The sequence below is a fragment of the Colobus angolensis genome, unplaced genomic scaffold (assembly GCF_000951035.1).
Source record: "Colobus angolensis palliatus isolate OR3802 unplaced genomic scaffold, Cang.pa_1.0 Scaffold155, whole genome shotgun sequence".
Lineage (NCBI taxonomy): Eukaryota > Metazoa > Chordata > Mammalia > Primates > Cercopithecidae > Colobus > Colobus angolensis.
The window spans coordinates 4,655,732-4,682,296 of record NW_012114655.1 but is presented as its reverse complement, the minus strand read 5'-3'; the positions used below and the strand labels follow the sequence as shown (position 1 = coordinate 4,682,296).

General features: G+C 50.6%; 1 protein-coding gene across 2 annotated transcripts in view; it reads right to left on the bottom strand.

Moving 5' to 3' along the window:
- The window catches only part of LDLRAD4 (low density lipoprotein receptor class A domain containing 4), a 435,244-nt gene extending 409,018 nt beyond the window's left edge, over positions 1–26,226 (bottom strand). For both annotated transcript variants that reach the window (XM_011936638.1, XM_011936639.1), the window contains exon 1: positions 25,969–26,226. The gene's annotated coding sequence lies outside the window, so the exon portion shown is untranslated. The remainder of the gene's footprint in view (positions 1–25,968) is intronic.
- Positions 26,227–26,565: the final 339 nt, after the last annotated feature.

Genomic DNA, 26,565 nt, shown 5'->3' with positions numbered 1-26,565 from the left:
GAAGCTCACAAAATTGCTAATGAGGCACATGATGCCTGCTTTCTAAATATTCATTAAATTTCACTTTAAAATAAGCACTCCCACCTGTCCATGAAGACAGCAAATCTCAACCGCGAGGTCAATCCACAAGCCCTGCCAAAAGCTCCAGTTCCACACAGAACATTCAGAAGGAAGACCTGCTGTGTGTGGATGTGGATGTACCTGCCACAGGGTGTGTCCTGGGGGAAGAGGGAAGGTGAGGCCTAAGCTTTTGATGGCAACACTTGCAGGTGTAAAAGTAAATGACTATAATATTAACCAGAGTACACCCCACAGGGGTCAATAAAGATGTTTAAAGATTTCAAGGATTCATTCGTAATTATAACAACAAACAGAGAGGCATAGGTAGGTAACAGAGAAAACTTGGGGCCTTTACCCTAACATTTTATATTTATATTTGGCAATTAACTTAAATAACTGACAGATCAACAGGCAGGCTGACAGGGTGGAGGGTGGACAGGATGAATGGATGTGCAGATGAATGAGTAGATCAGTGGGTGGATGTTACGACAGATGCGTGGATGAATGGATGGGTGGAGAGGTGGATTAGTGGGTTGGATGGGTGGATGAATGGGTGCATGAATGGATGAATAGATGGGTGGTGGGTAGATGGATGGACAGAGGAATGAGTGGGTGAGTGGACGGGGGGTAGATGGATTAACGGATGGGTAAGCGGATGGATGGATGAATGGATGGTAGACGGGTGAGTGGATGAGTGGATGGATAGAGGAATGAATTGGTGGGTGGGTGTGTGGGTGGATGGGTGGGTGGGTGGATGGATGGGTGGGTGGTAGCGTGGGTGAATGCATGGTGGACAGATGGATGGGTGGATGGGTAGGTGGTGGTTGGGGAGATGACTGACGGATGGAGGAATGGGTAGATGGGTATATGGATGGATGGGTAAATGGACAAATGGATGTGTGGGTGCATGAGTGGGTGGGTGGGTGGATGGATAGAGGAATGGGGGGGTAGGTGCATGGATGGATGGAGAGATGAATGAGTGGGTGGGTGGGGGGATGTGTGGGTGGGTGAGTGCATGGTGGATAGATGGATGGGTGGATGGGTAGGCGGTGGTTGGGGAGACGATAGATGGATGGAGGAATGGGTGGATGGAGGAATGGGTGGATGGAGGAATGAGTGGATGGGTAGATGAATGGATGGAGGAATGGGTGGACGGGTAGACGGATGGATGGGTAAATGGAGGGATATGCGGGTGCGTGAGTGGGTGGCTGTGTTGCATGGATGGATGGATGGATGGGTAGGGTGGATGGACAGAGGAAGGGTGGGTAGGTGCATGGAAAGATGGATAGATGAATGAGTGGGTGGGGGGGGTGTACAGGTGGATAGGTGGATGTGTAGGTGGGTGGGTGGATGCTGACATAAAGTTTCACGTGCTGTTCCCGTATTTTGTCTCATTAATCCTCCTCACAGGTTGAGAGAGATTCCAGTGTGCACTCTACAGAAGTCAGTGATGTGCCCGAGGCGAAGAGCTGGAAGTGGGAGACACGGGGGACAGCTCAGCTCCCTGGCCCTCACCTCCAAGGGGCCCTGCCTCCCACACCATGCTTCCCATGGAAAGGTGGCCTACTGCCTTGGAAAGTCCAGCTGCAAAATGCTCTCAAAGAAAACATGGCCGGATCAGTTGGAGTCAGACATAAAGCCTTTAAGTGCTTCCAGCATAAAAAACAGCCCCAAGACACTCAGCTGCTGCAGAACCGAGAGATGTGGAAATGAAGGCACAAGGGCAGAGCAGGTGCCAGGCGCAGGGCAGGCCGGCAGGGAGAGGAGCACCCAGCCCACGAAAGCTCCTGCGAGCACAGGACAGCTGTGTAACCCAGGTCGAACAGCTGAAACCCAGGTCGAACAGCTGGGGTCAGAGCTGCGTGAAACGCCAAAGCTGTTGAGTAAGATTTAAATAAACTACTCAAAACTACTTTTATGAGAGTGAAGTAAAACAGTACATCTAACGGGTACAATGTACCCCACTGACGTGACGGTTACACTAAAAGCCAAGACCTCACCACAGGGCAATCTATCTATGTAACAAAACTGCACTTGTACCCTGTAAATCCATTTTTTAAAGTTTTTAATTAAAAAATAACAATGTAGAGTGGCTTACAAAAAAAATACCACGTTTGCATTTAGTTCTTATTTCTTTTTCTACATACTATACAGACTACATGGGATTTTAAAGGGTAAAATATTACCAACCTCTGTACTGTCGTTCTAAAAATCCTCATTAGTAACTGCATGAAGGTGGTTTTTCCATATCAAAGTGCAGTCAATGAAGCTCTTGCCTGCCTTACTTTAGTCAGATGAGTCAGATGCCACCAAACACCCGGCCGTAGCTCCAGGCCTGAAACCAAAGCACCAGCAGGAATCAAACAGCCTCCTCAAAGAGCTTCCTAAAATCTTAATCCTTAACTGGAAAACGCAGATGATCAAGTCAAGCACTGAGGTGACCGGGTAAAACTTGAAATATTGGAAACCTAAACAAAATTGTTTTGATGAATTTCCTCCAGACGTGAAAACAAGGGATTCCAGGAAGTCAACACGTCGGAAGCACTTCCTTGGTTTAATGAAGCTCTGTTAAACTATTTTCTCTTTCTCCTAGAATCCCAGTCTTTTGTTATTGTTTTCAGATGATGTGTGTGTCTGTTTGTGGCTGGCTTCACATCACTCTGGAAGGAAGTCGGGTGTTCATAAAGATAGGCCACGTAGCCCCGCGCCTGCAGACACACACCCCAACGGACACCGGCTTCGCCGTGATGACGTGTGTGAGAAACCCGCCCCACTTTGACCTCTGCAGTACACCAAGGTCTGTGGGACGTGAACCCCACGACATTTACTTTTTTTTTTTTTGAGATGGAGTCTCGCTCTGTCGCCCAGGCTGGAGTGCAGTGGCCGGATCTCAGCTCACTGCAAGCTCCGCCTCCTGGGTTTACGCCATTCTCCTGCCTCAGCCTCCCGAGTAGCTGGGACTACAGACGCCCGCCACCACGCCCGGCTAGTTTTTTGTATTTTTTAGTAGAGACGGGGTTTCACCGTGTTAGCCAGGATGGTCTCGATCTCCTGACCTCGTGATCTGCCCGTCTCGGCCTCCCAAAGTGCTGGGATTACAGGCTTGAGCCACCGCGCCCGGCCGTGACATTTACTTTTAATCACAGTAAAAGATGTTAGATGCACGAGAGAACACGACTGTCACCTTTGCAATCTCGGTCTCCAACAGGAGTAACTATGGCATAGGACCCATCTCACGCATGTCCCTGTGAAAGCAGCATCCAGGATGTTCAGTCGGGGAGGGGACTGTGGGGACGGAGGCGGATTCTCTACTGAAGGCAGAGCGTCCTGCAGCGGGAGGCTGGGGCAGTCACCCCTACATTGCCAGCGGTCAGTCAGAAGGAGGAGCTGGGAGGTTGGGGCGGTCACCCCTACATTGCCAGCGGTCAGTCAGGAGGAGCTGGGAGGCTGGGGCGGTCACCCCTACATTACCAGCGGTCAGCCAGAAGAGGAGCTGGGAGGCTGACCCTGGAGTCCCAGCAACACCGGCTTTTAGCAGGAGGCCCGGCCTTCACCTGCTGTGCTCTCTGCCCCTACATCCGTCCCTCAGACATGCCCTCGGTCCCACCACGCTGACTCCCACATAGCCTGGGTTTTGCTGTCTACCTCGAGGCAGGATCACTGCTCCATTTCAATCCTCAGCGTATGAAGACATTGTTTACAGAGTGATGATGAGTGGCAGACCTGCTGCAGCACCCGGGAGGCTACCCTGGAAGCCTCCGGAATGAACTTCCACGTGTATACACACAGCAAAAGCACACAGCAGACGCCGGGGCAGCATGGAACGCAGCACTGTTTGGGTCTTTATGAACCAACGCCCTGTGAGATGCCGTGTGAGGTGTCCAACAGACACAAATAAAGCCCGCCTTGGCCAGGCACAGTGGCTCACGCCTGTAATCCCAGCACTTTGGGAGGCCGAGGCAGGTGGATCACCTAAGGTCAGCAGTTCCAGACCAGTCTGACCACCATGGGGAAGCCCCGTCTCTACTAAAAATACAAAATTGGCCAGGTAGTGGCACATGCCTATAACCCCAGCTACTCGGGAGGCTGAGGCAGGAGAATCGCTTGAACCCAGGACGCAGAGGTTGTGGTGAGCCGAGATTGCGCCACTGCACTCCAGCCTGGGCAACAAGAGCGAAACTCTGTCTCAAAAAAAAAAAAGCCTGCCTCGAGTAGGGTCAGTTCTCTCTTGGGCAAAAATTGTGAGACTAGACCACAATCCGTCGTCATCCCTCCAAAGCTGCTGTCTCACTTATCCACTCATCTGGCAGCCACTGAAGACCTATTGTGTGCTAGGCGCTCTGGGGGACACCTGGAATATCAAAGTAAACAGGGGAGTCCCTGATCACTGAGTTTCTGGTCCATGAAGAGAACAGATGCCTGCACTGGCCATTAGAAAACAACGGCGTGCACACATACATGTGCATGCACACGTGCACACAAGCACACACATGCACACAAGCACGTACAGGCACACACACGCACATGTGCACACAAGTACACACATGCACACACGCACACTACAGACAAACTGAGGATGCACAGGGCAGCAGGGACCTCTAGCCCAGGTGCTGACGCTGTCTTGGAGTGCCTCAAGGCCGAGGGAGGCTGAAGCAGCACCTCCCAGGACAAAGAACCCACAGGATGGCCATGGGAGAGGCGAGAAAGGGCCCAGGGAAGGATGTGGGCATGTGTGGGGGAGGCGGCGAGAAAGCTCCCGCTTCCGCTTCCCTTCCACCAGCTCACAGGGACACCAGGGCCCGGGCCTGCAGGCTCACAGCTCCTGCTGGACCAAGGGCTAAGAGTTCAGCAAGTTGACCCTGCGAGACTAGGGAAGCCTCAGGCTGCTGTGCTGGAAGGTGAATGTGTGACTCTTTCAAAGCACCCTGACCCTGCACGTGCCCATCTCCATCACTGAAGTGGGTCTGCAGTCAGGTCTTTCAGAATGCGGCCTAGTTATTTAACTAATGCGCAATGAGTTTCTATGTCCAAGGTCATGTACACACTTCGGAAATCCCTTCCCTGGCCAAGCAGGAACAGGGACCCTACAACTGGCACGAGGAGAGCTGCATAGGCCAGTATGCTGCCAGGAGGTCCCCAGAAGTACCCACGGCAAACCAAGCAAACAGCACAGTCAGGAAGTGGGTGAAGGCTGGCTGCAGCACAAACAGTTACAGTCACAGCCTTTGGCTCCACGGCATCTCACGGCCGATACAGCCTGCGTGGCCCAGGCCACCATGGAGCAAACCCCACAGGCCACAGTGGGAGGTTTGCCAGCCGGCAACTTGGGGCTCCACTCTTTCCAGGCTCACCAAGGCCAGCGAGGGCATCTGCATCTGGTGCCCAGTCTATGCTGTGACTGGCGCAGGCATTACAAGAAAGTGGAACAGTGTGTGAATAAGCGCAGCCGTCCTGAGCCCACGGAAGGTCTCTCCGGCAGGACGGCTGGCCCAAGCACCCTCTGGACAACTGCTACTTTCATTTGCTCCAAGACTGTATGATCATTAATACCTATAATTCATTCTGACTAATCAAAATTCATCCTGGTTAATTCACTAGCTAATTAGAATTTAAAAGAGTGCCACAGCCATTCAGGCAAGCTCATTTAGGAGCTATTGAAATCCTCACACAAGACGTAGGTGAAAAGGGAGAGGGAGTCTGTTTAAACTTCTAAGTGGCCCCTGCACTCCCCTTTGTTTCCTCAAATCCCTGAGCTCAGCAGGCTAATCTCATTGGATTAGCTGCATTAACATTTCCAGTATCCTCTCCCTAACACCAGGCCCCTCCAACCGCAGGCCTCGCGGGTCACACATGTTTTCTCAAGCCCGCAGTTACAAGCAGTAATCTTTTTTTTTTTTTCTTTTGAGACAGAGTCTTGCTCTGTGGCCCAAGCTGGACTGCAGTGGTGCGATCTCAGCTCACCACAACCTCTGCCTCCCGCATTAAAGCAATTATCCTGCCTCAGCCTCCTGAGTAGTTGGGATTACAGGTGTGCACCACCAAGCCCAGCTAATTTTTGTTATTTTTAGTAGAGACAGGGTTGCACCATATTGGCCAGGCTGGTCTCAAACTCCTGACCTCAGGTGATCCGCCCACCTTGGCCTCCCAAGTGCTGGGATTACAGACATGAGCCACCCGCCTGCCCTTACAAGCTATAATCTCAATGTCCCCGCTCCCACCAGAACCTGCAGGAGCAGGGGCTGGGGCTGTTGAATAGGAGCAGGAAGCATCTCAGTGAGCTCCCCGGGAATGTGACGTGATAAATACACATTTCCACACAGAAACACAGGTGTGGTCACCACCCAGGAGAGGCTGCCTATGTGTAGGCCCCTCCCCAGGCATTGAGTGTCTCCAGGATCCTGAAAGTAACCCAGATTTGGTGCAAACCTCACAGAGATGTGAACCCAGGCTGGCAGGACTCTGCAGCCCACACCCTCTGGCCTGCACCATGCCGTCCCTCAGTACTGTGGGTGCTGAGTCCCACATGTGCACATTCTCCCACCTGCTCTCCAAAATAACCCAGCTTATCACAGAAAGAGCAAAGAGTAGATGTAGAAAGTCTTCCTTTTGTGTGAACACTGACAGCCCAAATAAAGAAGGCATCAGGTCCATCCGACAGTGCTTCAAGACGCTTATAAATCGTAAAAGATTGCACAGCACAGGCCCCTCTAATATCCTTCCAGTTGAGCAAAAAATCATCAACAAGAGGCAATGCACGAAGAGGACCAGCTCCGGATGCTTTTAAGAGGGCGCTCCTTCTCGTTTCACAATAAACCTCATCCATTCATCCAGCAATCTGTCTCCAGTTCCAATACTGGAAAAGAAGGAAGCGAAATCCTGGGTTCATGCTTAGGTGGCTCTGTGATTTCACGCCCTTTAGACTTGGGAAAGGCAGATATTCTGGCAACTGCTGTTAGTTTACAGCTCCCAATAGTTCCTGGGGTTTTAGGTGGATTTTCAGAGCAAGCTTGTACATAAGGATGGCTGGGAATAGCCTCACTCCACTGTCCATTTCCTTCACAATCAGCCCAAGCGCCGTGACTTTGCAAGGAGGCAGACACACCAAGGGTGGGCATCCAGGAGACCACCAGACTCTCCCCCAGCTCCCATTTTAGAGACGAGATCTTAACAGCATGTGACCTCAGACAAGGCGCTAAATTCCCTAGACCCCAGTTTCCTCATCTGTAAAATGGGACTGATCACTACACTTCCCAACCTCATAAATGAATTGCGTGGGTCAAACGAAGGACACATGCAAAGTGCTGGACCGCAATGCCTCCATGAAGGGGGTCTCCATGGGGAAACTGAGGCCAGAGGTCTTGAGTGGTCACAGTGACTGGTGCAGGGCTGTCCCACAATCATATCCACTGAGGGAATTTGGTTGCTCGGGGGACAATACTACTTGGAGACAGAGCTAGGAACAAGAATCCACGTTCCCTGAATGTCTTCCAACTAACTGCTTTTTCCATCGAACAGATCACCCCAGTTCCACTTGGCCCTGGGACCAGGAGTGAAATTACCACCTCTGTCTCCAACGCAAGAACAAATCAGCCAGTTGGCGGTCACTGCCCACAAGCCCATGAACCACGGTACCTTCCTTAGTACTAAGCATGTGAACCAGAAGCTCTCGGGACAAACAGACCATCTACGGTGGCCTCAGAGAGCCACATCCTATCAGTTCACAGGAGGAAGCAGGCAGGACACCAGTGACCCTGCCAGTGCCCAGGACGTGGGGTGATGCACTTAGTCCCCTGCATTTCACAGCGGGAACCTGCACCATCTTATCTGACAGCCAGAGTAACCCTGTAAGCAGGCAGATGTCACGATGCCATTTTCAAGATGAGGGAGCAGGACTCAGACTGGAAAAGGCCACAGTCCAGAACAAAAGCAAGCTGGCCTCCAGAGCCCAAGCCAGCACGCCCAGCATGCGTCCTAAGAGTGGGGCCTCCAGGGGTAACCCAAGATCACAAAGACAGAGACGCCTGTTGCTTCTTAGTTCACCGTGTTCCATTCTCCATTAAATATAAAACAGAACTCTACCTGCACACATTGTGCCCCTAAGCACAGTCCCTTATGGAATGTCACAATCCTCATCTCTAAACCGATATGGAACCACGCTGGTTCTAAGCAAGCCTATGGAGGGAGAGAGTCCACAGTTCCAAGGACAAAGCAAAGGGAAATTAAAACGTAACCTCAGAGGAAGATGTCAACATGTCTGCAAAAGAAAATTAATTCCAACCGTGATCTTAAAGTTCAACATAGAACACGATGTGCAGGAGACAGCCCACTCCAACAGCAGGTCAGAAACCCTCCAGACTGATCAACACGGGCCGGGCCCCACACAGGCAACGCCAGCACCCAGAGGAAGCAGAGGGTACAGAAAGGAGTTTAAAATGTTTTTCTAGGCCAGATGTGGTGGCTCATACCTGTAATCCTAGCACTTTGGGAGACCAAGGAGGGTAGATCACCTGAGGTTGGGAGTTTGAGACCAGCCTGACCAACACGGAAAAACCCCATCTCTACTAAAAATAGAAAATTAGCCGGGTGTGGTGGCACATGTCTGTAATCCCAGCTACTCAGGAGGCTGAGGCAGGAGAATCGCTTGAACCCGGGAGGCGGAGGTTGCAGTGAGCCGAGATCACACCACTGCACTCCAGCCTGGGCAACAAGAGCAAAAGTCTGACTCAAAAAAAAAAAAAAGGTTTTTCTATTGTTAGATCAAAGCGAAATGATGGTTCCAGGGGGGAGAAGATGGAACAGCGCTTCTCTGTGTCACCGTTTCCACATCTAACGAGAAACTCTGCTCTGCACAGAACTGCCCAGCCCAGCTCGGGAGCGACGGGTGCCAGATGGAACCACTCTCTGCAGAGAGTAAACCTTGCTATCCCCATAGCAACTCTACCGCACTTCCAACATGCTTAAAAAGACACACATCAAATTGTTTTCCACAATTTTTCAGAAAGTGACTTTTTATTCCACACCCTTAGCAAATCTAGTTAACTGGGAATTTTCTCATTATAAAAACAGGAACACATGATCATTGTAGAAAATATGGAAAAGATGAAAAGACAGAATTTTTTAAACCACCCTTAGCACTATATGCCAAGACCTCTATTTTTAATGTCCTGGTGTACTTCCTTCCAGTCTGTGCTCCGGGTGGAGGTTCAAACAGATTCGTAACAGAGGCAAGGATGAGAGCCCAGCCTGCAAGAAAAGCAACCCAACCAGGGCTGGACGGACACTTCCCCCGGGCCGGACTGCAGACGTGTCCTCAGACTGGGAAGGAAATAAAATCGACTCATCCAACCAAGGCTGATTGCATCTGCAACGTGGCTACTGGTCTATCACACAGGCTCAAGGCCACCAGTAGGAATGAATTGCAATAGTCCTCACCGCTACTTAGAATGTGGGGTTTTTTTCAGGTTTTTCTCCTTCTTCCACACTTGGTTTTCACAATCCTTGTGGATTTTAAATCCAAGGCAACAGAACTAATACCAGAATAAAAGCACAGTCAGATGCCTGGAGGGTGAGTCAGACTTCCAGGTAGCTGTCGAACATTTAGTCTTCTTTGAAAAGATGGAAAAGAGATTCACAGACCATCATTTTCTCTACTTTGAACTTTTCCTGATCCCAAGAACACAGGAAAACTGCTTAGGAGAATCAAAGTTATGATAGAGACTTCTCATCTAAAGAGAAGGCATCTACATATGAGGAATTTAATAAACTTTAATAATCTGATGTTTTGTTTTGTTTTTGTTTTTTTTTGAGATGGAGTTTTGCTCTTGTTGCGTAGGCTGGAGTGCAGTGGCACGATCTCGGCTCACTGTAACCTCCGCCTCCTGGGTTTAAGCAATTCTCCTGCCTCAGCTTCCCAAGCAGCTGGGATTACAGGCATGTGCCACCACGCCCAGCTAATGTTTTGTATTTTTAGTAGCGACAGGGTTTCTCCATGTTGGTCAGGCTGGTCTCAAACTCCCGACCTCAAGTGATCCACTTGCCTTGGCCTCCCAAAGTGCTGGGATTACAGGCATAAGCCACCGTGCCCGGCCTAATCTGATGATTTTTTTTACAGCTTGATAAATTGGTTTCTAAGCAAATAAATAAGCAATTTATCCAAAATGTATGTAGCCAGCAAGTTAAGTTTGGGAGGAGAGAAGGGAAGGGCAAAAGTTGGTCTGGAAAACAATCGCTTCTCCTGGTTTCTGGTAGGTAGTTTACTTAGGGGAAAACAGTAAAATAAGAAGGTAACGTAGGTGAGTAGCAGTCCATGGGGCGGGGCAGGGCTCACAGAAGGAAGGGAGCATCCCTCTCACTGCTGCTCATAATTCAGCCTTTCTGCAGGACCCTCTGTGTGCACTGAGGCCTGTCCTGACCCATAGAGGCTCAGACGAGATGGCCTTGCACCCACACCTGGCACCCACCCAGGAGTTGACAGAAGGGAGGAGTCCAGAGCCCCATCCAGGCTTGTGAGTCTGTGGACCTGCCCACTGTCCTCCCCTGGCCAGGGTGCCTGCTTGCAAGTCCATCTGTTTATTCAACAAACAGTCCTGGCAGACCGATGCTGGGCCAGGACAGGGACAAGAAGACAACTGCCCTCCTGGAGCTCACAATGACCAGGCCCCGTGAGGAGACATATGGGCCAGGGAAGGCCTCCGAGGGCAAAGCCAGGGAGAGTTTTGGGTAGGGCAACCACAGAGGCCTGTGGGGCGAGGAGGTGCGTGGGTGAGGAGCCTCAGCAGGAGGGAGGCCCGAGGGGCATGGGGCACGCCATCCAGGATTGAGGATCACAAAGGTCACTTGCTGCATCCAGACCAGATTACCGCGGGTGGGGAGGACGGCACCCGGTCAGAGGCCCTGCAGAAACCCAGGGACAGAGGACACACGAGCACTGCTGGTGGCGACAGTGAAAAGTGATCAGATTGGGATGAACACCGGAGGCAGAAAAAACAGGTTTCAAACATGGACTGGGCTATGGGAAAAGGTAATGAAAGAAGCGTCTGAGATGTGAATCACTGGGCACACAAGGATGCTGGTGACTGGAATGGGACTGAGATGTGTGGCCTGAATTTCCGGGCACACAAGGATGCTGGTGACTGGAACGGGACAGTGAGGGAGTGACAGGGCTCGGGAGCTGAGGGGCAGGGAGGAGCAGGTGGGGGAGTAAGCGTTCAGTCTCAGACATGCTGACTTGGAGGTGCCTATGAGTAGAGACGCCTGGTAGGCAGGTAGGTGTAGAAGCCTGGGGTCTGCAGTTCCGGGCCAAGGTCCTCAATGGAAATACACAATCAGTCTCAATAGTTGTGACACAACTCTGCCTCTAAGCTCTCCAGCTGTGAGTATAAGGTTCTAGGCTCAGAAACCTCTCTCCACTGACAACTAAGGGAGAGACCCTGTTCTCTGGCCTCTGAAGCTGGCCACACCTTACCAGCAGGTTCTGCTCTCCCTGCATCACCCCGGGAGGGAGGGGGAAAAAATACTCACAGACATCTTTGCTTAGAGAAGGTTTCCATAAAACAGCACCAGAGACAGTGACGAACTGGTCACAGAATGGAGAATATTTCCAGTAAGAGGGCGGCGGCTCCCTTGGCCCCCTTCCAAACACAGCTCTCCCGCCCCTTCCTGGGCTGTGAGCAGTGGGCCCCTCTGCCAACGCGAAAGCAGGCCAGAGGGTCCCCTGATGCCACCTCTTAACAGTCAGCAAGCCAATGCATTTGCTACATCGCAGCAGCACTACCTCATCCAGCAGCAGAGAATATATTCAAATGGCATGGTATTTGCCTTCTTAGCAGCCAGTGACCCGTGTCTAAGCAGACGCAAGAGCACCCCACCCGCTCATGTCCTTCAGGGCAGGCGCCTGCAACAGAGGTGGAGCCACTGGTGGCAAGCTCTGCCCCTAACACACTGTGTGTGGCAACAAGCAGACCCTCTGCCATCCTCTGGAGTCCTCATTGATCCCACAACTAATTACCAGGGGAGATGAGAAAGCACTCCACCTGCCACCTCATCATTGGAACAACGAGCTGGAGCTTTGGTCATGAGGACGCTGGCTCCTGTTCCCTTCAGGGAACCAGGAGGACCACCCCAGGGAGAGCCAGCAGACATGGCAGACTTCTGTGTCCACTGTCAGCTTCCGGTCCAGAGCTGAGTTCCGACAGGCGTCCCAGCCGGCACACGCCTCTCCCACACGCAGCTTCCAGGGAGCATGGCTGGAGGCGGCGCTTCCCCGGCTGTGGAGGAGAGAGCAGGAAGCTGCGAAGCCAGTGTGAACAGCACACACGACTTCCACTTGGAACCAAGCAGGGGATCAGAGGACTTGGCAGCCAGAGCGGAAGAGTCAGAGCCGCAGACAACAGTGAATAGCTGAGCTGGGGAAAGATGCGACAGCAAGAGGTGACACAGAGGCTTGTGGAGCCCAGCGGCGGCCTGGAGCAAAGGCCACAGCACGGGGCAGCAGCAGCCACCCACCGGACAAGGCCAGGCGGGGAAGGAAGGCGATTTTGTTGAAAGGGGAGAAACGGAACTGAAGTCACCTCGCATCCACAGCCGAACAAACTGTACCAGGACAGAAGCGCAAACCATGCCAGGCAAAAAGGGGCACATGCAGCAGACAGAGGCAGAAGGTGAATGGGACAGACAGGAGAGGGGCCACACTGGTGGACCCACCCCACCGCTGGCACCAGGCCGAGTCTCTGCACTGCTCAGGACCTAGGACATACTCCTAAGTCCCATAAGAGTGCCCAGAAGATGCTCCTCCAACAGGGAGGAGATGAGAGCAGGCCCCTGCGGTGGCCCCAGCCTGCACCGTACCCAGGCCACACTCCATCCTGCATGGCCCACCCGGGTTGCCCCTTCAGCCTCCTTGATGTAACTATGTGTATCCTTGAATTCCGTTTCTAGTGCTACACCCTTCCTCCCAAAATGACATCGACTGGGTGGGTGCCTGCCCAGCCACCAAGCTGCCATCCCTGGGACCAGTGGCCTTCAGAAAACAGCCCGCTATGTGGCTTGGAGAACCACTGGGCCTCACTTTCCAATTAGGTTTCACACATTAAAATCACATAAACTCTGACCTGAATTCCCCATTCAGCTAATAGCCACATTAGAGAAGAAGAAACAAATCCATTAATTGTACTTCTATGTACATTTCATTAATTATTTGTTCCTTAAAGCCAAGGAACATGAAATTAGATGTTGTCTGTGAAAGCTTTAAATAGTTACACGTTTTGCAAATAAGAAGGCATTATTATTCCCATGTGAAAGTGATAAACCTGGCTTCCTGGCGTGAACTGCATGGAGTATGAAATTTAAGCATTTTGTGAAATGTAAACAAATATCAACTATTAAAGCACTGTGGTTGAGACAGAGCTCCCCACTGCAAACAATCCGATATGAAATCCAGGTAGCTGTTCTAACGGGCTTGTTTTTCTTTACCATTCGTGGCTGGTTGATTTGGTTTTCAACAAAGATGGGAAGAAACACTCCACACCAGAACCAGACTCCCACTCCCTCGGGCAGGGCTGCAGTCGGGGGATGGTGACCCAAAAGGCAAAGGCCACCCGACACGCTCACCAAGCGCAGTGCCCCGTGCTCGGCTCACTCACGCTCCCACAAGCCTCTGGCCTTTCTGTGTATGCCCACCTTTCACACAAGCCATGTGTCCACTGCCAGTTCTTCTCAAGCAAAACCTGTCCAGACCCCTCTTGCCCTTCTCCCTCCCACTTCCTCCCACACCACCTGCCTTTTGCCTCACCCACAGACATCTACATGCCTCTGAACTTGAAGACGCTGCCGCCCGTGGCGTGCATTCCACGCAGGCAGAGAAAGAACTTCACCCACCCCTGCAGCCCCGCAGCACCCTGGACGTCCGGAATGAGCTTCACCAAATGACAAGTCTCCATTCTTATAAATGCATGTGGGCCCTAAAAGGGTGCCCCTGCTCCGAGCATGGATCAATAATCTCACCCTCCTAAGGAAGATTTCTCCACACAAATAAAGCAGTCCTGTCAACATTTCTGATAACTAAACTGGTGTATCCAATCCCTCCCTGACCTGTGTCAGGATTCGCCCTCGAGGGTTCAGATGGGACGGACCAGAAAGAGGAGCCTAGGAGAGTCAGGGCGGCAAAGGAGCAATATGTGGTCCACGGATTTTGGGTTAACGACAACTAAAAGCTACAAAAGTAATTTAGAGTCTGAGTTTGAAATTTCAGGCATTGTAAGCAGTAGCATCTACCCATGACACCCGCAGACACCCTCCCACCTCTTTCCCTACCTGCGGCCATGCATGGCCTGCCCTGCCTTCCGCTGTCTTAACACATATTCCCACTGCCCGCCTGTGGGCCCCCAATTTTCTGAAGTATATACTCCTACAAGCAAAAATGTCTAAGCACACAGGTCGTGTACATTTATTTATAAATTATATACATATCTATGGTAATAGTACATTGTACACGTAATATACAAAGTTTGAAATAATAAAGTAAAAATAAGTATATGTGCTCTAGTATTTTCTTGCTTCAACCCACTGACCTAGAACACTCTTTCCCTGTTGGTCCACCTAAAAAAAAAAAAAAAAAAAAAATGTTCTTACACTAAGTCTCAGCCTAAGGTCTATGTCTCAGTCCAGCCGTGCTGCTATAACGAAATACCTTCAATGGTGTCATTTAGAAACAGCAAAACTGTGTTGCTCCCCGTTCTGGAGGCTGGGACGTCCACGATCAAGATGCCGGCAGATCCGGTGTGTGGTGAGGGCCCATTCTTCATAGATGGCGCCTTCGGTGAGTCCTCGAGTGGTGGCAGGGGTGAAGAAGCTGCTCCAGCCTCTGTTATAAAGGCACTAATCCCACACACGAGGGAGGAGCCTCGTGACCTAGTCCCCTCCCAGAGGCCCCACCACTCAATACTACCACAGTGGAGTTATGTTTCAACTGAGGAGTTTCGGGGACACACAGACATTCAGACAACAGCATGTGGCCTCCTCCATGAAGTCTCCATTGATTGACCAAAGGACACTGAGCCCTCGGGAAGTCAGGAGACAGCAGGTCTACTCACATCTTCCTCTGTCTCCCTGGTGCGATCGTTAGCCCTGTGTGGCAACCGTGGGCACACCTGTCTTCCACCGGTTTGGGGACAGAGCCATGTCTTTATCTAGTGCCTAGTGCATGGACATCCTGAGCGCTCCATAAAAATGCACAGAAGAGGAAAGAGTAGAAGGAGAGGGAAGGGAGGGAGCGAAGGAGGCGTCAGAGCCGCCACCTCTGGGCCTGGGGGCCTCACTCCCCCCCCATCAAAAGCCTTTCTTGAAAAACTGCTTAGTTCAAGACGTGATTGTAAAACCACTCTTACTTGCTAATTGCTTCCACCACACATACTCTATCTTCTCCTTGGTCTCTATGTCCCCGAAAGGTGGGAACTGGGTCTCTTGACTGTGCCAGCGCCGGGCAGATGTCTCACAAGTACACACGTGGCTCACGAGATGCCTTTTACTGAGACTCACTGTGGTAGCTGCCCTGTCCCACCTCATCTGCATACATATGATCTTATCTAATCCTCTCAAAAACCTACGAGGTGGGCAAACAGCTATTTCAGAGAAGGGTGAACTGAGACCTAGAGTCAGTGACCTTCCCCAGGTTGCACGGCCTCCAAGGGGCCCCACAGCACAGGGGCCCAGAAGGGACGGCTAGAAGGACGACTGGGCAACTGCCCATGGCAAGCCCTCAGGAAGCCAGGAGGCAGCGCGTTTACCCGAATTCTCCCAAGCACACTGCAGGTGATACAGTCACCCCGTGCAGCTGACACACAGGCCGGTGCTTCAGCCTGGACGCTGCCTCCTCGGTGGGTCCAATGGGAGCAGCTTCCTCCACGCAGATGGCAGAACAGAAGCCATTCCCTCAGACACATAAATGCGTCCCGGCTACAAAACTCCAACAGACAAACAATGTTACAGCAACCGAAGGACGAGGATTCACATGAGAGGGTAATGCCCCAAGAGCCCCATCAGATAACAACTGCTCTGCTTCATTTAAAGTTCAGCTTTATCAGAAAACAAATGTCAAGATTTTTCTGGACTAAACCTACCACATATAGCTAGTTGTAACTGTACATAGACAACATTTATTATTTTTACATTACTCTTCAGATGAAAAAATGCAAAATCCCAGGACCTCTAGTTTAGAAGTAAACAATCTTGAATGTCATAGTCAAACACCAATAGGAGGAAAGCTAAGTGTTTTAGGGGCACAATTTTATTGAATTTTTTTTTGTAGAGATAGGGTCTTACTATGCTACCCAGGCTGGTCTCAAAATCCAGCCTTGTGCCTGGCCTAGGGTTCAAGATTTATCTTAATAGCCAAAGTAGCAGAAAAACAAATATTCAACCAAGCCAACCAACTGCCGACATTTCCTCGAGTCCTGCACACGTCGTGTCCAGAAGGCCCCTGTCCCCACTAGGAAAGCAGGGACTGTGTTGCAGGAGCAAGCCAGACAGCAAGGTCAAATCAGACAGAAATCAGTCAGCTCTGCACGCCTCAGCCAGTAACAAACACAAGAACACAAGGTGGATTTGTCAGGCACCCAAAGCCCCCTGGTTCAATGGCAAGCACCCTCCCAGTGACATCACAGCCACCACCTTGCTGGGGAAAATGGAGAACCGCTAAGGACTATAGCAGAGGTGTGCGGTGTGCTCCCCCAAAGACACTGAGGGACCCCACTGGCCAGACCACTGGAGGACTGCCACCCCATTAGCAGCCCTCAGCACACTCCATCTCCACTCCGCGGGCCTCATCCCATCTCCAGCCTTTTGGAATCCATCTCCAAGGTCTTGGCACTGCCACAGGTGAGGGCAGGTGTGCACCTGGGACAGAGTGTGGTGCTGACGACAGGCCAGGCAGAGCTGAGAAGGACCTAGTCTGCAGTCTCAGCCCAGGGAGATGGGGCACGGCATCGCCAGCTGAGCTTCCGCCACCTGCACCTGCAGAGCCCAGGCTCACACACCTAGGCACCTCCTTGAAAGCTTTGGCACAGAACACAGACTGTGCTATGTTCGGGCTCTGTGTCCACCCAAATCCCACCTTGAATTGTAATCCAAATTGTAATCCCCATGGGCTGGGGGAGGGACCTCACGGGAAGGGAACAGATCATGAGAGCGGCTCCCCCGTGCTGTTCTCATGATCGTGAGCTTCTGCGAGATCTGACGGGTTTATAAGGGGCTTTTCCTTCCTTCACTCTGCACTTCTCTCTCCTGCTGCCAAGTGAAGCAGGACATGTTTGCTTCCGCTTCCGCCATGACTGTAAGTTTCCCAAGGCCTCCCCAGCCATGTGGAACTGTGAGTCAATTAAACCTCTTTTCTTTACAAATTACCCAGTCTCGGGTATTTCTTCATAGCACCATGAGAACGGACTAATACATGTGCCCACCAGGTCCTGTGGGGCCCACTCACTGTCCACCAGGCAACGCCGGGGGAGGTGCATCCCCAGCACACACAAGAGCAGGTGAGCGCCTTGTATAGTACATGGGGGTCTCCCCACCTGATACGCTCAGGTGCCTGTGAACAAAACCACACTGATCATGCCAGGCCTAGAAAAAGTGGTGCCATGCTGCTCCCTCCAGCACGGTAAGCACCCTCCATTCCAGCCGTTTCCAACCCCTCAATGAAAGACTGTCTTTCATTAGTTCATCACCACCTAGTAAAGTGATTTTTCATCTCTCTCAAGCTTTAGGAGCAACAGCTTAGGAGGTCAGGCCCTGTTCACAGTTGTTGCAGCTCTGGCAGGGCTGATGCCTCGGAGGAAAGCAGAAAACTTCAGCACATTTGCAGAGGAAGTGGAGGTCCTCCACAGACGACACAAGCATGGAGTATGGAGGATCATGAATGTTCTGTCTGCGTCCTTAGGGGCAAGACTAGCGAAGAGCGTGAGGTCCAACAGGGGTCATCTGACACGAAGAGAAGCGACGGAACAAGGTATGGTGGGGCTATCCCAACAGCCAGGTGCTGACTCCACCCTCTCCTGCCCTCATTCTCCATTGCGAGTTCAAGGCTACCCCTAAAGAGGGAGGATGAGGGGGCTGGGGGAAGACCAAGAGCAGTCTGTGCCCATCATATCCTGTAATTTGCTTAAAAGACATGTTATTAGAATGTTTACTGCCCTGAACCTACCTGAGTAGAATTTGCTTCTACTTTATTTTACTTAACTCGAATTTTACAAAGCACAAAGGTCTTACCCCACCTACTGAGATCATCCACTGACAGTATGATGTCTGGCCTTCACAAAATTCTAGCAAACAGCAAAACTCTTTTCATCGATGACCCAGATGATACAAAGTCAGATTTTCAAAATAAAAAGATAGGAAAGAAAATTTAAACATCATATCGTTTACTGCCAAATTTGCAAAGGTTTTTAAAATAATATTCGGCATTGACAAGGGTTCAGTCACCCTCTTGTCTGCAGGAATGTAGGTTGCTTCTCCCATTCTGAAAGCCCCATCTGGCAATATTTTTGGAGGACCCTGAAGAGTCTTATACCCCCTAATTTCCCTTTTAAGAATATACCCAAATAAAAAAAAAAAAAGTTCAGGCCAAGCACAGTGGCTCACACCTATAATCCTAGCACCCTGGTAGGCCAAGGCGGGAAGATTGCTTCAGCCCAGGAGTTTGAGACCAGCCTGGGCAACACGGTGAAACCCAGCCTCTACCAAAAACAAAAAGCAAGTGTGGCAGCATCTGTAGTCCCAGCTACTTAGGAGGCTGAGGGGAGAGGATGCCACGAGCCAGGGAAACAGCAGTTGCAATGAGCCGAGATCACACCACTCTCCAGCCTGGACAACAGAGCAAGACCCCATCTCCATTTTTTTTAATTATAAAGTTATGTAATAGATTTTTTTTTTAAATGCTTAAAGATATTCAATGCAATCATATCTATAACAGAAAACTGGTAACAGCCTCAATGTCCTAAAACTGGTTTTAAAAAAATAACAATATAACCATAGAATAGAATGTTCTACAGTCCAGAAGTGGGATTTTGGAGAATATTTAAATCACATGAAAAATGTTCATGAAAGAATGCTAAGCTTCTTAAAAAGTACATAAATTACTTTCTAATTAATCAATAAACCTGGAATCTACTAACCTACTAATCATCTCTAGCAGTGAGATCATAGATAATTTCAGGGATTTGTATTGTCTTCCTTCTTTCCCTATTTCCTAATTCTCTTCAGTACACATGTAATCAGCAAAAGACGACGTTATTTGTCCCACAGATACCGCCAGGAGCAGCTACCCCAAGACAGGCCTTGTATCTTGGGTCCTGACAATGTGCTGCTGCTCAGAGCTGTGGACAGAGCAGACAGGGCCTGGACCAGGACAGTCTCTCCAGAGGTCTTCACCTCCTCAACCGTAACTTAACCAGCCCCATGCCAGGCTAGCCTGTAGATCAAACGCCACAAAGGCTTAGAAATGCCCTGCAACATGTGGGACGCTCAGCAGTATCTACACAGGGGTCAGCATCCATCCCAGCAGCTGGGGGTGGCTCAAGAGCTGTGAGGGACACGCTTTCCTGCCTGTTACTGTGGACCAGTCTGCAAAGAGCTGACTGTCCTGCTAGACTCATGATATGTGCATCTCTTAGGTACTCCCTTTAGGTCCCACAATCTCGAAGATTTAGCTTGTCCAAGGTGGACAACATTTCACAGGATGTACAAGTCAATATGCATGATTCATTTACCTATACCCCATGGAGCAAAACAGAGACTCTTGGCCGGGCGCAGTGGCTCACACCTATAATCCCAGCACTTTGGGAGGCTGAGGCCAGCAGATCACTTGAGGTAATGAGTGTGAAACCAGCCTGGCCACCATGACGAAACCCCGTCTCTACTAAAATACAAAAAATAGCTAGGTGTAGGGGTGCATGCCTGTAATCCCAGCTACTCGATTTAGGAGGCACAAGAATCGCTTGAACTAGGGAGGCGGAGGTTGCAATGAGCTGAGATAGATTGCACCACTGTACTCCAGCCTGCGTAATAAAGGGAGACTCTACCTAAGAAAAAAAAAGAGAGACTCTTAAAGATGGGATAACTTTTTTTTCATTTTTAAAGAAACTGTAGGCCACGTGCGGTGGCTCACGTTTGTAATCCCAGCACTTTGGGAGGCCGAGGGGGGCGGATCATGAGGTCAGGAGATCGACACCATCCTGGCTAATACAGTCAAACCCTGTCTCTACTAAAAATACAAAAAAATTAGCCAGGCGTGGTGTCACACGTGTGTAATCCCAGCTATTCGGGAGGCTGAGGCAGGAGAATGGCATGAACCCGGGAGGCAGAGCTTGCAGTGAGCCGAGATTGTGCCACTGCACTCTAGCCTGGGCAACAGAGTGAGACTCCATCTCAAAAAAAACAAAAACAAACAAAAAGAAAGAAACCGTAGCGCTCTTTGTCCTGGGATGAACTGGATCCTCCCCGGTGAAGAGACAGCTGGCGGGGGCATTACCAGCACACACCCCCAGACCCAGGCGGTTAGCTGCTCCCAGGAACCGGGCAGTCACACTCCACCAGGCTACATCCCGAGGTGCCACGGGGGAGGTTGGGGGAAGCGGTTTCAAGGACCAGTGCAGAAGAAATATCTGGCAATACCAACACTCCTACTGATTGCTGCTTTGTCTTTCTCTCAAGGAACTCAAGGGATAAGGTGGGCAGAGAAAGCTGCCATGGTCCAAGTCCTCAAAACCGAGGCTCTTGCCACAGGCAAGACAGGCAGAGAGCAGAGATTTGGGTTAAAAACAGGGGAGGGAGTTGGACAGGGAGGGCCACAGCGGAGAGGCAAGAAGGACGAAACCCTGAACTTGCCGGCTGGTTAGCGTCCCAGTGGGATCTGTATGGGAACAAGAGAAGAATGGTACCCTGCCAGCAAGTGGCCCCAGATGAAGAATTCCTGACCCAGGCCCCACCTCATTTAGGTCCAGAGGCAGATCCCAGAACCTGGAGCCATACTGCCTAAGCTGCCCCACCCTTGACTCACACGGTGGCTGACTCTGGGCAATGTCTTGACGTCTCTGTAACATGGGGATGGCAGGAGGACGCTCGTCACAGGGCCGCTGTGAGGATTAGATTAGTGAATCAGTGCATGGCAGCCCTCAGAACAGAGCCTGGCACACAGGAGAGGCTACAGGAGCACTTGGAGCTGCTGTTATTATTATCTGCCCACGTGCCCTCATTAGAGGTCAGGGAGCCCTTCGGAAAGCAGCCTGGCCTCCTACAGCCTCCCCAGCGTCTGCCTTCGGAAGCAGCGAGACTTTCCAACGGAAGTTCCCTTGCAGCTCTGTGCACAGGTTGCTGGTCCCCGGGGCCACGGACTCTGAGAACAATGCCTGGCTGTGCACTGCCGGCCCAGCCCTCTTCTGGAGAATCCCAGCAGCCAGGCGGCAGCACACAGGAAGCCACACAACGTGGCAGAAACCCTGCCCTTCTACAAACCCCAGAGGCAGGAAGTCGAAGCACATCTGCACAAAGTGTCCTCCTGACACCTGGCGCGGAGGACGGCAAGCCACTGTGAGTGGGAAGGATCTTTCTCTCAAGGCCTACCTTCGGGAGAGTCTGTAGGTCCTCCCAGGAACAGAGCAGATGAGGGCACACACACGTCACTCACACCCACCCCCTTCCCTACCTTAACGCCACTCAGTCGTCCAGTCTCCAAGTCCCATCCACAACGAGAAGAGCAAATCATTTGGCAGGGGACCCTGGTATGAGGCGGCTTTGTAACATGAGCCGTGTCCGCAAACAACTAGGGCAAGACCATTAAGTTCATTACACCTGTCACTCTGCCAGCTGAGCTTCCAAATTGCCCAGATGAAAGTACATTATGCCCAAGGAGTGCCACCCAGGCCCTCCCAGGCCAGTACAGGCTTATCTATCGCAGACAATTTGTTCTCAGTGTCTGCACCTGTAGAAATAACACAACTGTAAACAGCCTGAAACTTGGCTTTGAGATACTTTAGGCCCTGGGCAGCTAAGAACAAAGTTGAAGTCTCCTGGGAAGAAGCTAGATGCCTGCTTTCCCAGCTCAGAGGAAGAACAGGCGTGTGGACCAGAGGTGGGGCCAGCACAGGGGAGAAGGCGGAGCAGCCTAGCCAAAGAAAGGACAGAGTTGCTCCTCGGATTCTACTGCCCTGCAGTAGAGCCAAAAATAAAAGCAAGGCACATCCTTTTCATTTCCGAACCGAGGCATTCAAGGCGGCAGGCAGAGGCCCTCTGCGCAGCTGCCTGCACACCAGGCCCATGAGCGGCGCCCAGCCGGCCGCCGGCTGCAGAGTGCGTTTGCAGTGCAAGCGTGTTGCAGACAGCGGTAATTTATTTATCCCTGTCATGTAACATTAACAATCTGTCTGGAGCTTGGCAAGCACCAACTTGCACTGTCACATAAACTGTCTGACAAACTTAAAGTTTCGTAAATGCTTCTCTTTTTCCAGCAGACAATAAAGCATCCTTAAAAAAAAAAAAAAGTTGTTACCTTTTCTGTTCCTTTTCTCTCTTCCTCTTCCAAAAAAAAAAGGAAGAAAAAGAAAAAAAGCCAACAACAAAAGAACCCATGCAAACAGAAATGATCCCTCAGCAGGACTCTTAACCCTGAACCGCTCGACATTTTTCCGATGCCAAGTAAATGAGTAAATAAATGGATGGGGGGAGTGACGTTGTAGGAGACGGTTGAGAAGGGGGTGCAGAGGAAAATCTGCAAAACAAAAGTACAGTCATTAAAAATTAATAAAGGGTGTGGACATCCAGACCGCACCCCCGTCTGCTCATGGGGATTGAGCCAGGCATTCTGTGTCCTCGTTAAGTGGAGTCTGGCAGACTGCCGGAGTGTTAGTGGGTTCTGGGAATGCCAATATATTAACCAGAGGACTTTTTGCATACCCTTTAGAGTTTTTATTCTAGAAAAGTCAACCATTTGGCACAGTGCAGCATTATTTTTGTCCGGGAAAGCTCGCAGCTGCCAATCAAGGGAGAAATTATATCTATGTTCTTTGTAATCTTCAAGACCTATCTGGAAAACAAGCTTGGTGGAAAGAAGTCTTCACAAAAACAGCTTAAAAGGCCAAAGTACCATTTTTAGTGGGAACTCAAAGAAAAGCAAAATCCATTCTTAAATCACACGGATATGTGACAACACAGACATCGTTTTCAATTCCTCCTGTGATGGAAAAAAAAACGACATTAACCGGAAATTCAAACCCAATATTTTCAGAGTGATTAATAGTACAGGTACTAGCTTCAGTCCTTTCCTTGCCTAACAACGAAGCAAACAATGCCCCCAAAAAAAATCTCCCTAAAAACTGGCAGGTCTTGTGGCCTGAATTTTCCAATAGTAGGCAGAACCTTTGCATTTCTATTTTGAAACTTAAGATTCACCTCCCATGCACACCCATAATATAGGTCAAGATGTAATTCTAGACTAACACAGTTCATGTAGGCAGAACGTCTCTTTGACATCAGAAAATAATGGCTTCCAGGAGATTTTTTTCTGAGCCCTAAAAATAGGAAGACACAGAGGGAGATACGGAAGGAGACAGAGAGGAAGGAAGGAAGGAAAGAATAATTTTGGACTACATAGCAAATTTGCTGCTATTCACATTTAATATCCATGTGCCCCTAGACATTCCGTTAAATATTTCCAAAAATTTTTCCAGGTTAAAATAGTATGCTCTTCTTTTACACTGTTTTACCACTTCTTGAGTGATAACTTATTTTTCCTTCTCTATTAACTCTTACACAGAAAGGACACATCACAGAGACTGGATAAGCCCAGATTCCAAAGAAAGATGAGAAGAAACAGGGCAAGGACTACCAGAAAGATCAGAGCAGTCTACAATTGCAAGAATCCTGCCCGGAGCCCTGAGGTGGCTTTGGTTTTACATGATGACGTAGAGCAGTCACCTCCCACACACCACCAGAAGGAGACTTTATGCTGGCTACATGCAAAGAGGTCAGCAGCTCAGGGGTCTCTGCTGGACTGCCTGCCAGAAACTACCCACAAGGAGCAAAAGTTACTCTCCTCTGACCGTGTTTCCCTATCGGACAGGGAGGTTACCCCTGCGGCAGCCCAGAGGAAAAACAGAGAGCGTCCCAGGAGCTGTGAGGCTGATCTGCCAGGCTGCTAAGTCAACCAAGACTACAGCACAGTCCCAAACTGTAAACACCTCTGCAGACGGGCCCTTGCTCTCCGCGTGCCAGGCAAGAAAACTATTCTTAGAACACTGTCAGCAGTTGGGGGAAAATAAATATTTGTCTATGTATGTATATACTCCAGTGGGAGTGGGGTGGGGTGGAGGAGTCTCAAATAATGTGCCAACAAATTGGCACAATTTCCCTTAATAAGCAGCTGGCACTGGCTGTGTTCCACTGCAGGGCTGTGGTCCTGCAATCCAAGCCCACGAGAGGATTCAAGAGGCAGCCCTAAAAACCTGCCGGGAAGAGTCTTCTCCAATGTAAATACAAACCTACACGAACCAGGACCATGGCCAACAATGGCAAGCCCTTCCAAGGGTAACAGCAGAACGTTAAGAAATTAGAGAGGTCTTTTAAAACAAGGGAGGAAGGTAGCTACAATTCCATTACAGCAAATCCCTTACTGGCATTTACATTCCCAGCCCTAATTCCTAACAGTGTGTTCAATGTCAATAGCAAAATGAAGCTCTTAAAAAGAATTAAGCTTTCAAAGACCATAAGGAAGTTAGCCCCCTGTTTTAAAAAGCACTGCTTAGAAAGGTCCATCAAATAACATTTCAAGGGTTGATGGGAAACCAAGTATAATTCAATAAATATACATGGGTAATACTCAGATGTCCTCATTTGTCTATGTAATGACTCAGATTTGACACTACGATCCTTGACTGAACACAAAGACTGTATTTCAGAAGAACTGTGCAGAGTACAAAGGCAGAGTTACAGCTGACAATACACTCGAGTTAAAGACTAGAAAAGACAATACTCATACACAGAATTCAGACATGACTTGATGCAATGGCAGTCTCCCTGTGCAGACTTTGCAAAACCTTCTCTGTCATTCAATACTCACTCCTGAAGCTCCAGGGCAGATACAGAGAGGGGAATGCCATTCTTGGCTAGCCAAACCGGCAGAAAGGGCCGTTTTTAAAGGGAAGCTTCCCAGCACTAGCCCTTCGAGAAGGCACCAACCCCTAAACCAGCCAAAGGACCCTATTTTTGAGAGTCAATGCTGCTCACCATCTCTATCCACCTCTACTGCAAATAACTTACTAATACAAGCGCTCAGAACCCACATTCTGTACGGCTACTCTTAACTCACATCCCACAATGCCTAACACATAGTAGGCCCTCAATAAATACGTATTGCAAGGATAATTAACATCTAGAAAGCAGCACTGGTCCAGGGATGAGAAGATGCCAAAATAATTAGAAAAGAGAAAAAGAGAAGGGAACAGACCAGGACACAGAGGAAAAGAAAAGAAGTAAATCAAAATTATCCAATTCTAGCTAATTAAAAAATTTCGGGGGGAAAATAAAAATTACGCTAGTTCACGTGGCTAGGGGCACACAGCAATCATTCCAGTGCCGGGGCAGAGCGAAGGAGCCCTGCTTGCTTTAAAGAGCTTCTAGCTGCCCCGACTGGCGACGAGGTGTCCCTCCAGGTAGGTGACCCAAGAACACGGTGCTCTCGGATGCGCCTTCTCCCGGTGCCGCCCACCCACCACCCGTCCCTGTCGTCCTGAAAACCTCTGCCTCATCGGGAAACCCCCTCCTTTTCCAATTAAAAAAAAAAAAAGTTTAAAAACAAGCAAATGCCCTCTCCGCCACGACAGCGATTTAACCTAAGCCGAGCCCACTGCCTTCCACCGGTGTACTCACAGGGCGCGCCCCCAGGCCCACCCGGGCGGCGCACCGGGCAGGGGTCCCGAGGAAGCCTCCTAAAGGCTGCGCAGGGCAGACCCCTTCACAAAGGCAAGTGCCGGGCCGGGCTGGGTGCTCCTCGCTTCCTGTTTATTCCACGGTGAGGGGCAGAAAGAAATTCAACACACGCCTGCTTCCTCCGGGGCTCTGAGACCCAGCCTAAGTGCAACAGCAGCCGCCCGAGACAATCGACTTCCCAGCCAATGCCGGGAGCTCCGGGCGGTCCCGCGACCGACGTCAACGCGCGCGGGGGGACCCGGGGGGACGCCGGGTGAAGCGGGCCCGAGGGGTCGGGGGGCGGGGAGCGCGCGGTGCAGGATGCGGGACTGAGGGGCTGCGGGGCTTGGCCCGCCCCCTCCTTCCCGCAAACTCCCCGGCCAGGTCCTGCAGGATCTTCCCGCTTCCCGCTGACCTCCGGTCCCCGCCCGCCGCGGCTCGCCGAGGCCTAGGGGCTCCGAGACACTTGGGGCTGCCACCCGCGCGCCCATCCTGGCCTCCGGGCGGTGCAGAATTCAGTCTTGCAACCGCGGGACAGCCGCGCCCCAGGGCACCGGG